This window comes from Hemiscyllium ocellatum, unplaced genomic scaffold (assembly GCF_020745735.1).
Source record: "Hemiscyllium ocellatum isolate sHemOce1 unplaced genomic scaffold, sHemOce1.pat.X.cur. scaffold_304_pat_ctg1, whole genome shotgun sequence".
NCBI classification, from domain to species: Eukaryota; Metazoa; Chordata; class Chondrichthyes; order Orectolobiformes; family Hemiscylliidae; genus Hemiscyllium; species Hemiscyllium ocellatum.
Window position 1 is genome coordinate 316,423 of NW_026868290.1, and position 14,121 is coordinate 330,543.

The 14,121-nt window shown below is 44.2% G+C and overlaps 1 non-coding gene across 1 annotated transcript; it reads right to left on the reverse strand.

Annotated features, from left to right (window-relative positions):
- Window positions 1-8,185: 8,185 nt before the first annotated feature.
- Window positions 8,186-8,267, reverse strand: trnal-uag (transfer RNA leucine (anticodon UAG)). Its single transcript has one exon. It is a non-coding gene; the product is annotated as a tRNA-Leu (tRNA).
- Window positions 8,268-14,121: the final 5,854 nt, after the last annotated feature.

Below are 14,121 nucleotides of genomic sequence, written 5' to 3' on the forward strand. Positions count from 1 at the left end.
AAAAAGATCCATACCCTTCTCTAATTTTTGCAATGAGATGGTTTTCCAGGAAATCACTGGAACTAGGAATCTGTAAATTAATCGAAGACCATGATAAGTTTCGTTTTGTTTCGATGGGACATATTTGATGCATCAATTAATGTTCTCTGAACTTTTTTTTTACAAAAAAGAGCCGAGATGGGGCGAGTAAAATTAAGATCAATGAAGATTATTGCCTCCTTTATTATCACACACAATTTTTTTCTCATATGTTTTATTTCCATCATAGTTGCTGTGAGTGGGCTTGCAAACTACACCCGCTGGTGACTTGTTTCCTCACAATTTCTCATATCTAAACAAACAGATTCTACATTTTACAATTGGACTATTTTTCGACAGTCTTATGTCCCATATTCAGGAGGAATCCCACTGCCTTGTATCGTGTTCACAGGATTGTTCATGAGAATGTTTCAGACTGAGGCATGGATGTGGAGTTAGGTTCGCACGCTTGAGCTGGGAGGTTCATTTCAAAGTTTCATAACTCTGCTGGTAAATCTTCAGTGGGCTCAGGCGATTCAGTGAACATGATTCCTGTTTTCTATTTATATGTCTGGGTTTTCTTTGGGTTGGTGATGTTAATTCCTGTGGTGATGTCATTTCTTGTTATTTTCCTCAGGGGGTGGTAGATGGGGTATAACGCGATTTGTTTGTTGATAGTGTTCTGGTTGCAATTCCAAGCTTCTGGAATTCTCGATTGCGTCTGTTTGTCTTGTCCTAAGATGGATGTGTTGTTTCCAGTCGATGTGGTATCTTTCCTCATCTGTAAGGATACTAGTGAGAGGGTCATATCGTTGTGGATAGTTGGCGTTCATGTATCGTCGGCTAGTTTTGTGCCTGTTTGTCCAATATATTGTTTGTTTACAGTTCTTGCACGATGTTTCGTAAATTGTATTAGTTTTGCTTGTGGTCTGTATGGGGTCTTCTAACTTCATTAGTTGCTGTTTTACTGTTTGGTTAATGTGATTCTATTCTCGGTGGAGTTTGGAGAGATGAACAGGCATCTAACTGAAAAGTGCAGAATACTTAATGTCCTGGGCAGAGTGGATGTTGGGAAAATGTTTCCATTAGTTGGAGATACTAGGACTGAGGGCATAGACTTAGAGTTAAGCGAAGACAAATAGAACAGAGATAAGGATAAACTTCTTCATCAAATGAGTGGGTGAGATTATGGAATTCTTGCCACAGAAGGCTGTGGAGGCCAGGCCGATGAGTATGTATAAGACTGAGATAGATAGATAGGTTCCTGAGAATCAGGGAGGGATACGAGGAGAAGCGGGAGAATGAGGTGAGGAAACGTATCATGCAAGATTGAAATGTATAGACGACTTGATGGTCTGAATGGACTAATATCTGCTCCTTTATGTTATGGTCTAATATGCTAACTAAGTGCCCAAACTGTGTGTTCGCAATGTTTGTTGTGTCGAGTTGCATTTTGCCTCAGTTTAGATACACAGCTTGTTATCAGCTGCAGATTTCATTTCGAGTTACTTGATCTTAAATCCACACTTTGATTACCTGAAAACGCTGGAAAATAATCAGAAACTCAGAGGGCGAGGGGGTAGATAGAGAGGAGAGGGGGTGCAGAGTGAGAGAGAGAGAGAGACGTCAAGATGGTTTCAATAGATCTGGGAATGCTAGACATTGAACAGGCTTTAACAATAAGTGGTTTGTATCAAAAAAAAAGAAAGCTCTAAGTTAGGGTGGAACACAGGAGCAATGTAATATCAGAGCCATTAAGCCCGGAGAAGAGAAATAAAGTGTGTGCCGGGGCCAGCTTCCAACTGAAAAGAAAAGAAGGACATAAACAATTGGAAACAAAACAGTGGAAAGTATGTAAATTCTGAATTTGTTGCATATGGTTTTGAATCCAGGAAGCGAGGTAAGTGTGGAGGAAGGAAGCTAGAGAACTCATTAGTTTGTCACCTGGACCCACTCTCTATCCTGTTTCAAGCAACACATTATAAATTAGACCACGTGCCCAAAGGTCGAGGTGCTCACTGGCTGTCAGTCTCTCTTCTCCGGTTGTGCCTGAACACTGGAAACCTTTGAGACAGAACGTTCTGGGGAATCTTTTCCCTGAGTTTGGCTTCTGCTCAATTACCTATCTGTTCTCCTCTAAGGTCTCAGACTTTCTTTCGTGAATTTCTTTCCTGAGCTGACAATGTCACTTATATCTTCTTTCGCAGGGGATTGATAGAGACCTCAACGAAACAGCACATCAAAATTTGAAAGAGTGACCCTTCTGCAAGGGCTGAAAATAACCAGCCTTCAACTGTCAAAGGAAAAACTGTCAAGGGGATAACCAGGTTTGACCTACAAAGAATGAAACCTGAAAGCAACAACACCCCAGATTTTTGGACTACATAAAGTGCACAAACCAGACATCCCACTCAGAACCCAAAGTATCACTACCAGGGACACCATCACACAAACTTCTAAAGAACTGCAACAGAAATAAAACACCTGATCAGCGGATCCAGACACTCTATACAGTAACGCTGGAATTCTTGGACATCATCAGAAATATCCATATAGACAAGGAAGAGCTATGGTCTCATTCGATGTAACGGCATTGTTCACTTTCTATCGACAAAACCCTAGCCAGAGAAACAATAGCCAACCTGCTGGACATACAGAACAGACAACAGGGCGTTGAATCTTTCACACGGATGGCATAAATAAACTAGTAGGCCGGTGCCTCACAACACGCTTCAAATTCAACAACCAAATATATGAACGGTACACTAATGGGCTCACCCATCTCTGGACTCATAGCAGAAGCGGTAATGCAAAGGTTAGAACAAACTGTCTAACCGCAAATTCAACTCTGGGTCAGATATGTGATTGCACCTTGTAATCATTAAAAACACAGAAATAGAGAACACACACCCGATCATCAACTCCATCCTCACAGGAATCCGATTCACTAGAGAAGAAGAAAGGGCAATCAACTCCCATTCCTAGACGTGATGGTACAGAGAACACCGAAGAGAATTCACCACAAAGGTATACAGGAAGTCACTCACACAGACCAAGTCCTGAATATGAAAGCAACCACCCCATCACACACGAATGTTTGCATCAAAACACACTTCAAAAGGGCAACAACACACTTCAGTACACCAGGACTGCAAAAACAGGAAGAAAACACTGATACAATGTTTTCCCCAAAAACAGATAACCACGAAATTTCATCAACAGATGCCTAAGGGAAAGGCAACGGAACGAGACATGCCACAACGCAAATGATTAGCCACACTACCATACATCAAGAGTGTTTCAAAACTGACAACCAGATTACTGCGACCACGAGGACTCCATAGCAGCACACAAAACCCACAGCCACTCTCAGACAACGATCACCAGAACGAAGAACCCGATACCCAGCATGAGCAAAATCAACACAGTGTACAAACTCCCATGCAAGGACTGCACAAAACACTACATGGACAAACAGGAAGACAAATAACGATCCGCATCCATGAACACCAATTAGCCACGAAACGATGCGACCAGCTTTCCTGATAGCTACACACGCAGATGACAAGCAACATGAGTTTGACTGGGACAACACTACTATTATAGGACAAGCCAAACAGAGATCAGCCAGGGAATTCCTAGAGGCAATGCACTCATCCACAGATTCAATCAATAAGCACATCGACATGGATCCAATATACCGACCACTGCAAAGGACTGTGGAACTGACAACCGGAAGTGGCAGAGACAAACCACTATAAATTCCGGAGGAAACATTCACAGGAGCGCTTCACAGGAGGCTCCCAAGCACTGAGGATGTCACATAGACAGGGGATGAAACGTATGCAACAAAAATTCGCAGTCTGGCCAACAGAAACACACAACGAGCACCCGAGTTACAAATCTTCTCGCGAAGTTTTAACCCCAGTCCTGTTTCTCAAGGATGTGGAGGGGACCGGGTTTGAGAGTTGGGTTTGAGTTTCGCTGTCTTTGCTCTCGCTTCTGGTCTTAACACATCCTCCGCCGTTTTCCTTCACTCACTCTCCATCTTGCACTCTCTCTACCTACAATCTCCATGTCTCTGAATTACATGATGCTTGGTTTTGCTTCTGTCGTGAAGAGATCACAGGCAATTGTTCGTGGAAAACAGCAGGATTGAAGACACAAGCTGCTGTTAGGGCAACATATGGAGTGAAGTGTTTACAAGATTGTTTCCAAGACAACAGATTGGGAATGGGGTTGCAGGTTCTTGGTAGGGAACAGAATGATTTACAGGCCATCAGTCGTAGAACAGAGTGGGGAATGTTTCACAGGTAATTTCTGGGGAGGCAGAGTGGGGATTGAGTTACACATTGTTGCGACGTAAGCAAAATGGGGCTGGGATCACATCATATTGCTACGAAACAGTCACGAAACGGGATCACAGGCCAATGCCTGGATTACAGGTCGTTTGATGGGAGAAAAACGTGCGGTTGAGTTCAGAAAATTGATCGGGAGCAGGATGAGAATGGGTTCACAGACCGTGGCTCTGAGAACAATCGTGCATATGGATACACAGACCGTGGACATCACAGTGCGGATGGGATCACACGTCGTTGGTGGTAGAAGAGAGTTGAAATGGATTTCTCAATGGCGTTGCTGAGAGAAAAAAATGGGAATGGTTCACAGGCCGTTGCGAGGGGTAGAGTATGGGGAAGGCTCTTGTGATCGATATGCAGCGGGGATGCCGTCACAGGCAGTTGGGAGGAGAACAGAGTCGGGGTGAGGTTTCAGCCGTTATAGGGAAATAGGGAGGACTGAGTCACAAGTCATTGCTAGGAGTACAGAACTCGGCGGAGAACAGTCACGAGATGTGGCCTACAGGTCTTTCAGCTGAGAAAAGAGTGGGAACGATGCACAGTTTGTTGCTAGGGGAGCAGAACGGGAATGTGTTCGCAGACTGTAGCCAGGGAACGGATCAATTATGGTTTCACACGCGATGTCTCCAGACGGGAAATGAAGGAAATGGGAGAAACTCAATAACATATTCACTGGAATGATTTTCCATTCATCAGAAAAGCCAAATCACGATGAATCGACTCACCGCAGGAGTTTGTTAACAACAGCGATGAAATGACAGTCTCCATTCTTGTCGAGTAACAACTCAACTTGCCGGGGACATAAAGCATCATCCGAGCTGTTTTGTGGCCTCTGCCGGGGAGGTGAACACCGTCATGACAGCTGAGAAACTTTGCAAAATTCAGCACGTTTCCACACCACAGTTAATTCCCCGGAAGCAAATCAAATTTTTTTGTGAACAGAAGTACAGCGGAATGGAAACAGCATTTTAAAGGCTGTGTCGTTGTAGCTGATCAGTAGAAATGGCAGTGGTGGGGTTGGAACCCACGCCCCTGTCGAGACTGGAGCTTAATCCAGCGCCTTAGACCGCTCGGCCACACTACCGGCTGTGCTCACACCATTTTCTTGCATTTCCAATTGAGCTCCTGCATGACAACAGATGGAAAGTCACGTGAAATGGGTTCCATGATCCCTCTCCGACTCGCACGGCTGCTTGGATGTGCCGGCTACAATATCAATTTCGCAACAAATAATGATAGCTCATCAATTCCGGATAAAATCAATGGTAAGCTGAGGCTATCTTCTCAGACTCTTTTCAGCTACAAATGTATCTGTGAGTGCGTGAGCATACATGTCGCTTATGATTTGGTCAAATAACCATGAACTGCTTGACATTACTGCAATTTCGATTCTTGCTTTGCTAAATGATTTCACCCATTGCTCGAAACAGGACAACTTTCACGTTTACACGGAACATGAAACACACCGGACTACAGGGAAAATGCACAAAGCTGAGCAGGCCGTGTTCCACATCATACCGTGCAGCATCGTTTCAGTCACTGTGTCTGTTTTGCAGAATAAGAGTCCCAAAGAATGTCTCAAGCCTAAAACGGAGGTAGCATTACAACCGAGAACGACAGATCAGTGTGAGGATGCTCTGACCTCGGGGCAGTTCGAGATGCCACTTTCCTTGCCTTTTACCTAAACCGTGCAATTGGCTGCAGGATGTTCACACCTGGACATGAGCCACATCGATACAACTGAGTCGGAAACTGCGTGGGAATCGACGAGAAGCGACTCAATAATCTTGCTAAATTCCATGGTGCTTATTAGAAATGCAGTTTCTGTTCACCTCAATTTAAAAGGCAGTTTTTGAACAGAGGAACTGAAATCAAAAGCTAATTATCTCACCCACCCACTCCGGGAGTGGTGCTAACTGCACTTGATTGCTTTTTGTTCTCGATGTGAAGAAAGCTCTCAGCCTGAGTCACCTTCACGCCTCTTGTTGCTGAGTGACTCAAAAAGAAGGAGTTTCACCAGAGCTGCAACTGCCTCACTTTCCCACTCGCTCTTCCCGTTTACATTTTCCTGCTCATCAGTGATTTAAAGAAAACCAAAAGGATGCGATGTTATTCTGCAGCCTCTTTGTCGATTCCTCCGTTTAATTCCAACATGGCTTAGATCTCGGGGCGCACCTTAATACTAGCTTTGAAAGCACAGGTCCAGAGGTTCCTCTGAGAGTGCAATTTCTTTCATTGCTGTTGCTGATTGAATGAGCCACTAACGTGCGAACTGCTCCAAAACATGATTCAGGACCTCTGGTGCCAATTCTCGCACTTTGAATAACGACAGACAGCTTCCAAATGAGGTCTTTCAGATACGACTTTGGGTACATTTGACAGACAGACTAGTTGAGGAATCCGTGGTGCACTGTGACACCAGCGCATCACCATCTTTCCTGTCTTTGAACGGGCCGCCTGAGCAAGGAATGCAAATGCGTATTGCTGTTCGGGGAAGGATCGGTAACTACACTCTCAAACTGAATGGCACATGATCAGAAGCAGTTTGTAGAATATCTTTACAATGCTCTGCACAGTAATCAAATGGAAATGCATTGCATTTCACTACGAGAGCAGATTTGTTCAAGCAAATTCGAAGGCAGGTTTGCAGATGGGAAAGCAAGCAAGAAAGCTCCGTTCTTGTCCATGTAAAAGCTGCAGATGAAGAACAAAACAGTTTCGACCGCGGGAACCTATCTTGCGGAAGGTGAACGTGATGATCACTATGCTACAGAAACAAGCCCACAGCCGCCCCTGCTGCAGCTCAGTGGTATCCGACACTGAAAGTTGAAGACATTCTACCTTTCACCTTTCTGTTTCCAAATGCTCGTTGTTTCATGGGAGTTGTTTAATTTTGGCTATGTGGTATGCATGGACGAGATACACCGAAGTATCTGTTTTCACGCGGTGTAGCCCAATAACGTTGTGTTGCTTACACCGGCTTTAAAAGGATAACTTTTAGCCGAGCTGGCCGTCGCAGTCTGTGGCACAATCATTTAGTCTGTTCGACTGCTCACTGGAAAGGTAGTATTGTGAAACACTGCAGAAACGAAGGACTTCCTTACTTTTGCTCCGACTGACCATACTCTGTGAAATTTTCCCAGATTCTCAGTTGAGGAGTTTTTGCAGCTGGAAATTACCTCAGAAAGCCTGTTAATTCGTAATGTATTGAACGAATCGCAAAACAGAAAACATTTGACACGCAACACAAAACAAAACTGGCAAACCAAATGCATTTTCAGATACAGTGAGCATGAATGCTAAATGTGAGACACTCCGAGGGCATGAGCCATAAAGTAATCTCACAACTAACAACAGGGCAATTCCAAACTACTCTTTCAATGATACTTGAGCCTCAGTGCACCACCATTTCCAGACAATGCTGAAAAGAGAGAAAGAAAGAACATAATAAGAATGGGCCACAAAAAGTGAATTTCACCAATCACAGTCTCGATTAGATTACCTTTCCCTTCCGGTGTCTCCGGGACGGAAACGAAGGAAATTGGAGAAATTCAATAACATATGACATCAAAATTCATCGGAACGATTTTCCCATTCGCCAGAAAGCCAAGTAACGATGAATCGACTCACCGCAGGACTTTGTTTCACAACAGCGATGAAATAGCAGTCTCCATTCGGTTCCAGTAAAATCTCAACATGCTTGGAACATAAAGCAACAGTAGAGCTGTTTGCAATTTTACGATCATCAGAAAAGCCACTCACATCAGTGGTGGTGAAACAGCATTTCAACAAGCTGTGCGTTGCAGTTGAAGCAGTGGTGGGATTCGAACCCACGCCCCTGTCGAGACTGGAGCCTAAATCCAGCGCCTTAGACCGCTCGGCCACACTACCATGCAGTCCCCCATTTTCTTGCATTTCCAATTGAGCTCCTGCATGACAACAGATGGAAAGTCACGTGAAAGGGTTCCATGATCCCTCTCCGACTCGCACTGCTGCTTGATGTGCCGGCTACAATATCAATTTCGCAACAGATAATGATAGCCCATCAATCCGGATAAAAATCAATGGTAAGCTGAGGCTATCTTCTCAGACTCTTTTCAGCTACAAATGTATCTGTGAGTGCGTGAGCATACATGTTCGCTTATGATTTGGTCAAATAACCATGAACTGCTTGACATTACTGCAATTTCGATTCTTACTTTGCTAAATGATTTCACCCATTGCTCGAAACAGGACAACTTTCACGTTTACACGGAACATGAAACACACCGGACTACAGGGAAAATGCACAAAGCTGAGCAGGCCGTGTTCCACATCATACCGTGCAGCATAGTTTCAGTCACTGTGTCTGTTTTGCAGAATAAGAGTCCCAAAGAATGTTCTCCAGCCTAAAACCGGAGGTAGCATTACAATCCGAGAACGACGATCACATTGTGAGGATGCTCTGACCTCGGGGCCAGTTCGAGATGCCACTTTCCTTGCCTTTTATGCAATTGGCTGCAGGGATGTTCACACCTGGACATGAGCCACATCGACACCAACTGAGTTGGAAACCTGCGTGGGAATCGACGAGAAGCGACTCAAAAAATCTTGCTAAATTCCATGGTGCTTATTAGAAATGCAGTTTCTGTTCACCTCAATTTAAAAGGCAGTTTCTGAACAGAGGAACTGAAGTCAAAAGGTAATTATCTCACCCCACCCCCACTCCGGGAGAGGTGCTAACTGCACTTGATTGCTTTTTGTTCTCGATGTGAAGAGCTCTCACGCCTGAGTCACCTTCACGCCTCTTGTTGCTGAGTGACTCACAAAGAAGGAGTTTCACCAGAGCTGCAACTGCCTCACTTTCCCACTCACTTACCTTTCACCTTTCTGTTTCCAACAGCTCATTGTTGTCCAGGGTAATTGACATCTTGAAAAAGTTAAAACAAATGACAGTTGAAATTGGTGACAAAATAGAGCCAAGGATGTCGTCAATGTTTGGTCTATAGGGTGAGGTGGAACAGGCTGGACATCTTTCCCGACAGCGTAACGGCTGCGACATGATTTTATGGAAGGGTTGTAAACTGAGTATTTTCGTGTTTTACCCAAGCTGGGGTGAGTTGAAAACTCGAGAGCATAGGTTTACGGTGAGTGGTCTGAAATTGACAAAGGACCTGAGGCACATTTCCCACACACAAGGTTGTGCGTGTATGAAATGAGCTACCAGAGGGAGAGTGGAGTAGGCTATTGCACTTAAAAAAATTGCAATGGTAATCGGATGAGTTTCTGGATAGGATGGGTTTAGAGGGATTGAGGCCAAATGCTGGGGAACGGGACTTGTTTAATTTTGGTTATATGCGAGCATGGATGAGATACACTGAAGTATCTGTTTCCACGCGGTGTACCCCAATAACATTGTGTTGCTTACACCGGTTTTAAAGAATTACCATCATAGCAGCAGGGACACTTGGCAATGTTGGTTGGTTTTGTGATTGAAAGTCTTTGTCCAGCGGGTGTGCCACAGGGATCTGTGCATTATGGGCATTAATTGCTCGGATGTGAAAGCAGAAGGTATCATTATTGATTTGCAAATGACAGGAAAGGTGAGGGTGTTGTCCACAGTGTGAGGATGGTCTCAGGCTACAGTCTGAAGGTTGAGTCTGAGACAGAATTTCAAGAGAGTAATTTCAATTAATAAGCAGGCAAGAGCACAGCAGGCATTAAGGGAAAACTATCAATTAAACTGCATTACCTCAATGTAAAAGACTTGAAAAGTAAGGCAGATGAACACTCGGTTGGATGGGATCATGGGAATGGTAAATCACAGGAGTTACAGAAACACAGCTGAGTGAGGGCCTCGACAGGCAGCTCAAAGTTCCAGGGCACAGATGCTATAGGAAGGATAGAATGGGAAGCAAGAGAGGAGGGGGATTGGTGATTTTGATCAGTGAAAACATCACTGCAACACTTAGAGAGCATATTCCTCGAGAACGGCCAGCGAAGCTTTATTCATGGAACTGAGAAATATGGCTGGATGATCAGTTTGATATGACGGTAGTACAGGTCCGCAGTAGTCAGCGGGAAATTGAACAGCAAATACGTCGGAGATCTCAGATATCTGTAAGAATGATAGGGTGGTAATGGTCGGGGATTTTAACTTTCTCAACCTCGACTTCCTGCAGCAAGGTAGGGGTTGCGCACCTCGATATTTGCTGTGGGGAAAAAGGGGAATCCAGGAGAAAACAGTACAAGGAGCGCACTGTCACAGCAATGCCCCACCCACCCCCTTTCCACGGTCACCTTCTGCCCCAAGTGTAACAGAGTCTGTGGAAGGCCCAATTGGTCTGTACACCCACCAACAGATTCCCCTGAGAATGGGAGAGAATCAGCCTTGTCTGTGACCCATTACCAATGAGATGGTGAGATAGGAAGATTGAATCCATTCACTATTATCCCAGTGCATTTGTTACAAATTCCAATAATTCCCTGTTAATGCAGTGTCTAAAACTGGAATGCTTATAAGGGGCCCTGAACACCTGTCCGTCCAGTCCTATGTTCTGATCCTTATTACCCAGAATTTGGTCTCCGACTGTTTGATAATCTGAAGCCACATATTGTCTTAGCCATCTATTGCAATCTCTAATGGTGAGAGTTCCCCGTTCTGCTTTCCATTCTGCCTGACCTTCCACAATGTTGTGTCCTGTGAATATTAATACCTCACCTTTTTGTTCACCTTGTGACCGTGTCTCCGTGATGGTGATTAGATAGAAATCACAAGTCACACGAGCAAATCCCTTATTGCAAATGCTTCATGCACTCAAATTAAGAAGCATTAATTTACTTTTAAAATCACAATTTCCTGTTACAAACTTATCTGTTGATGTACAATTTTACTTAAACTCAGTGTCTTCCTGTTTCTTTCTGTTTCTCCTCAGCCACATCCCCAAGTTTCAATATTTCAACATTTCTCTATGGAATTGGGAATTTCCTTTCAGCTGAGCCCTGTCCCTCCTTTTCTGTGTCAGTTTAAAGCACTCTACATAATCCTGGTCATATGATTGACCAGGTCCCAGCGCTGTACCATCCCTGTAAAATAGCTGACTCCTCTCTGAGTACTGGTAGCAGTGCTCACTGCAGCAGAACCACTTCTTTTGACACCATGGTTTCATCCTGATACCTTCCTGCGCTCTAATGATATCACTCATTAACTCTCCATGTGGTATCCCTCAATGTCTAACTGCTGCCTCTGTCAATGCCTCTCGCTTTTACAGCTGGTCTAAGATCCTGAGATAACAGAATTCTTCACTCCAGAGAGAGGAGGCAGCAGAAGTCTGGGACGGAGACTGGCTTTCTCTAGATCTCTGTTGGACTCAGTGCTCCTCTACATGAGTAATCCTCACTGCATCATTCTAATTACCCATTCTGTCTGTTTCTCTGTCTCCTGCAGATACTCAGGATATTCCAACTCCTGTCTCATCCATCACCACATTGAAGATGGTTGGTCAGCCAGAGAGAGATCGAGAGGCAGGTCTAAAGCCTTTAGTAAATTCTGCAACCAGTAAAGTCACTCACAGTAAACAGCACAGGGAGAAGTTAGTGGCCTCTAACTTTCGACCCGGAAGACAAGACTCAGATATAATGCTGGTCACTACAAATCTTTCTACCTTTCACATCCTCCCCTTATGACTACAATAGTCATTTCCATTACCTTCATGTGCTGCCCTAATTCTGTCTGTGACTCTCACCATGTCCCACCCCTACAGCCCACCATTTTTCTGAATATCCTCCTTCAAACGCTCCCTATCTATGTCACCTGTTCCAGCCTCGACAATTCTCCTTATCATTGGAAAAAACCTTCCATTCAAAGCTGATCAAATATCCTCTAACTCTCCTGATCGATCTAACTACTTTTAGTTGTGAAACTCTCATTATCTCTGCAAAATACTATCCAACAGGATTTAAAGCCCTCCCTGCCGTTGCATGGTCCTCCCATCCATACAACAGTCCCTGTCTTTGTAACATTGTCCTGCATCTTTCAACCTCCTGTTTGCTGAATCCTCTTCAGCCACTGCAATTTCTCTATTTCTGTCACTTTCCCCTCCTCTTCGAAACCGCCATCTGTCTAATACCATGCAGTCTCTGCAGCCCTCCCTATTTCTAATCACCAACTGCCTCTACAACCCTCCCTACATCCTTTCCCACTTCCAGCCCCTTCAGCACCTTATATAAATGCAAGCACCCCATTTGCCAAGGCTACTCCAGGTCCGACAATATCTGTCAGAATCTGAAGTCCACACTCACTCTAACCTGCAATTCTCTCTCTATTCCATTAACATCTGCAGCCACCACTGCTGTGTGTACTTTTCTTCAGTCCTGCAGTCCCATTAATCTTCACAAGCTTGCATTAACTAAAGCCTGTGTATCTTAGTAATGTCCTAAAAACTTTCATGTCTCTGTAAACTGCTCCAAATTGTCCACTATCTCCATAAACATCTACAGTTCATAAAGCTGTCCCCTTCTGTATAACCTCTTCCAGTCCTGTCAACATCCCCAATCTATGGAGCCCCTTTAATGTTCCCTTGTTGTGTAATCACTTTAAGACCCTGACGAATTCCTGATCTTATCACCAACTGCAATCTTTGTGACTGTCCAGTTCCAATAAGACTCACTTTCAGTGCCAACTCATCCAGTCTCTACATCCATCTATAATCTCCTTATCCTTCTCCAATTCTTTGATCTTAATTAAATTAAATTTCACCATCTTTCCCTCCACCCTCCCGACCACAGGAAACTCTTTCAGCTTGTGCAACCCTCCCCATCTGTGTAACTGTCTCCAACCCAGCAACCTGGCATTCTCCATTGCCTTTCTATCTATGTAGTCTCCAGGACCTAGAGGCCCTCTTGTATCTGTAAGCATCTTCAGTCATTACAACCTTCCATATCTCTGTTAGTATACACGGTTCTCTTCTCCCTGAAACACCCCCTGTCTCTACCTCTCAGTCTGCCTGCCTCTCCCTACATCCGTACCTATCCCTATCTCCAGAATGTAATCCAACTCCCTCTATCACTGTAAATTCCTCCAATCACCAAACACCTTTGTCCCACTGACATACTTGAACAGATGTAACTCTGTTTAACTCTAACATCCTCGAGCTCCTGTAAGCCTCCCTAAATCTGTAACCTCTTCTCATCTGTTCAGCCCCTCACTACTGAGGAATGACTCTCTGCATTCGCCATAAGGCAGATGGAATGACAGTGAACAGACGTAATGGAACCGTCATTCCGGAGATGTAGCTGCAGAATGACCATCGCTGGGAAGGGAATATTGAAGGGTTTTTGGGATCTCGGCAGGCTAGGCAAAAAGCCAGCAAGTTGTGAAGAAAGGATGAGATTAATGCATTAATGAGACAGTCACGTGGATCTGAAGATCAACTGTTGGAATCTATTTGGGTGGAGCTGAGAATAAACAAGCAGCAGCAGCCCTTAGCAGGAATTCTTTTGTAGGCACCAGGCACTGATGGTAATGTCAATATGGTTACGGTCAGGAGACTGAATATACTTGTAGCAAGGGCAGTACAGTAACTGTGTGTGACAGTGGTCTCCATCCCGACTAGATATCAGGGCTGTAACGGATAGAATCCTGGATTACATATGAGATGGTTTTCTGTAACATCATATCAAAGAGGTCATCAACAAAATTGTCTATTGTAGATTAAATGCAGTGTAATTATAAATATCTCATAATCTTATTATAAAGGAGTTTTGT